Raw genomic sequence first — 3333 nt, forward strand, 5'->3', positions numbered from 1 at the left:
AGGAACAAAAAGTACTAGTATTAACTTTCTTTTTATTATCTAGCCAAAAAATAAAAGGGGTTTGTTTTATCTAAACTAATTACTAAACTAAGAATGCACAGAAAGTAAATTGGAGAAATAACTTTTGGGAAAACTGAATGATTTGGACAATACCCAAGGGAAAAATCCACCTAGACTTCACTTGTTATTGACTCTGAATTAGACAATTTATTCATTTGATTCGATCCGTAGAAATCCCTAATTTATATTATTATCTCTCTCGAGACTAACAATATCTAACCCTAGGTTGATTAATTGAAATCTCTTTCTAATTAAAACCCCTAGTGTTGCATTAACTCGATCTATGGATTCCCTTATTAGGTTTCACCCTGATCCGACAAAAGTATGTCACCCTATGTCTAGGCGTGCAATCAACTCCACTTAATTATGCTAGCCTCTGAATAAGCACATCAATACTTGAATCAATATCATGGAATAATAAAGCAAGAACTAAGAACTCATAATTAAGAACAAGTCAAATATTTATCATATAATTTAGAAAATAATAACAAGATCCATTTTAGGTTTCATTCCCCTTAGGTGCTTAGGGGATTTAGTTCGTAAGTGTAAAAGAAAACATCTTAAAAGAATAATGATAGCAAAACATAAAGAAAACCCGAAAACTCTTGAAGGAAATTGAAGGGAGATCTTCAGTCTTGAAGGATAATCCGGCATCTAAGATGGATCAATTGGTTTTCTTCGAGTAATTTCTTGCCTCCTACTCTGTGTCTGTCTTTCAGGTACCTTCTGGGTGTTTATATAGGCTTTAGAACGCTTCTAAACCCTTAAGAGTAGCCTTTTCTGAATAGGATTAGATTTGGGCTTGATAGGGACACGCCCGTATGACACGCCAGTGTGAGGTGGCTTAGGCCGTGTTGCAATCTGTTAAATAGACACAGGTGTGTGAACTACCCGTGTAAGGAAGTCCAGGCTGTGTTGATTTCCCACATTGGCCCATTTTCTCCGTTTTTAGCCTGTTTCTCACTCTTTTTACTCTCCTATGCTCACCTAAGTATAAAACATGAAATTAAAGGATTAGAAGCCTAAAATTCACCAAATCTAAGGAGAAATCATCCATAAAGGTGCTAAGCTTGTTTGGTAGCTTATTTTGTAGAACGGCTGAGGAAACTGCGTTCAATTCCACATACGACGCCTCATCCAACTTTCACTTGTTTGCTAAAAGCTCTTTTAAGAATTTAATTGCGTTCGGTATTTGTTAAAGAGCTTCAATAAACGGTAAGTTAATATGTAATTTCTTTAATAATTTAAGGAATTTACCAAATTTTTCATCCGTGTGGTCTTTCCTTTTCACACTAGGGTATGGCACACGAGGTTTGTACTCTTTCCTTACCGATTTTCGCTTACTGTGGTCCACCTCATCCTTACCTTTACTTACCACAATTACTTGCCTCAATTTTGATTCAAGTTCAACTAACCCTTCCTTTTCTCAAGCGGTAATCGCATTGAGTTGTTCCCTTGGGTTAGATTTAGTGTTACTTGGCAAGCTACCCTGTGGTCGTTCAAAAATTAATTTGGCAAGTTGGCCTATCTGAGTTTCGAGCCCTTGGATCGATGCTTGTTGATTCTTAAGTGCTGTTTCAGTATTCTGTAAATGAGTCTCTGATATTGAGATAAATTTTGTTAGTATCTCCTCAAGGGTTAGCTTCTTTTCCTGCTGGTAAGGTGGTTGTTGAAAGCCGAAAGGATGTTGTGGCCTTTGGTTTCCTTGACCACCCCACGAGAAGTTGGGATGGTTCCTCCAACCTGCATTATAAGTATTACTGTATGGGTTATTTGAGGTCTAGAATTATTGTTACCCATATATTGAACTTGTTCCTCCTCGATGCTAGGGTTGAAGGATTGATATTCTATGTGTACTCCTCCTCCAATTGAACCGCACCTCATCACGGGATGCACCTGAGTAGAACCACACAAGCCGTCAATCTTTTTATTTAAAAGTTCTACCTGGTTAGATAGCATAGCAACCATGTCGAGATTGAAAACATCGATTGCTTTTGTTGGCTTTGTTCTCGTGACTTGCCACTGATAGTTATTCAGTGACATCTCTTCAATAAATTCATAGACATCTCTTCAATAAATTCATAAGCCCCCTCAGGTGTCTTATTATTGATAGTCCCACCAGCAGCTGCGTCAATCATCTGCTAGTTGAAGGATTTAGGCCATTGTGAAAAGTTTGAACCTATAGCCAAAGTGGTAACCCATGGTAAGGGCACCTTCTCAATAGATCCTTGTATCTCTCCAATGTACCATAGAGTGTTTCTAGATCCATCTGCACAAAAGAAGAGATATCATTCCTCAACTTAGCCATTTTAGTCGGTGAAAAATATTTAAGTAAGAATTTTTCGCTCTTTTGCTCCCAAGTAGTGATTGACCCTCGTGGTAACGAGTTCAACCACTATTTATCTTTGTTCCTCAATGAAAAGGGAAACAACCGAAGGCCAATGGCATCGTCAGAAATGCCATTGATCTTAAAAGTGTCGTAAAACACCAGAAAATTCGCTAAATGAGTGTTTGGATCCTCATCCAGCAAGCCATCAAACTGAACAAACTGTTGTATCATTTGAATCATGTTAGGTTTCAATTCAAAATTATTTGCAGCAACAGCAGGCCTAACTGTACTTGACTCAGTTCCTGTTAAGTAGGTTTAGCATAATCATACATAGTGCGTGGAGCAGGATTCGATTCTTGGATCGTGACAATTGCGGAGGTAATGATTTTCCTGATTTTCAGCCATCTCCTCGGTTGTGGTGTGAATATAGTCCTCTTGCTCTTCCTCTGTGTATCTTAGGCTTCGCCTTATTTACATTCGATTCATGAAGTCATGCGATCGATCTCACTATTAAAAATTAATAGTCTCGATGGGTTTCTTCTAGTCATAAACTATAAAAACCCGCCAAAAAGAAAAAGAAAATTTAGTAACAAAAATCAAAATAAAATTTAAATTGCAATAAAATAAATGGCTAAAGTAATAAAAATTAAGCGTTCCAAATATTTTAACTCCCCAGCAACGGCGCCAAAAAACTTGATTGATGTAAATCGTGATAAGTTTTAAATTTATAATTGACCATTCTTGAAAACTAACTATTATTACAACAAAGGCAAGCGCAGCTTATTGAGCAGTAGTATAGCTTATGGCAAGACCGAGATGTCGAACCCAAAGGAACTAAAAGTACTAGTATTAACTTTCTTTTATTATCGAGCCTAAAAATAAAAAGGGTTTGTTTTATCTAAACCAATTACTAAACTAAGAATGTACAGAAAGTAAATTAGGGA

The 3333-nt window shown here is 36.9% G+C and overlaps 1 non-coding gene across 1 annotated transcript; it reads left to right on the forward strand.

Annotated features, from left to right (window-relative positions):
• The first annotated feature begins 2255 nt into the window (after window positions 1–2255).
• Window positions 2256–2362, forward strand: LOC128291359 (small nucleolar RNA R71). The gene has a single exon (XR_008281135.1). It is a non-coding gene; the product is annotated as a small nucleolar RNA R71 (small nucleolar RNA).
• The last annotated feature ends 971 nt before the right edge of the window (window positions 2363–3333 follow it).

Source organism: Gossypium arboreum, chromosome 3 (assembly GCF_025698485.1).
Source record: "Gossypium arboreum isolate Shixiya-1 chromosome 3, ASM2569848v2, whole genome shotgun sequence".
Classification (NCBI taxonomy): Eukaryota; Viridiplantae; Streptophyta; class Magnoliopsida; order Malvales; family Malvaceae; genus Gossypium; species Gossypium arboreum.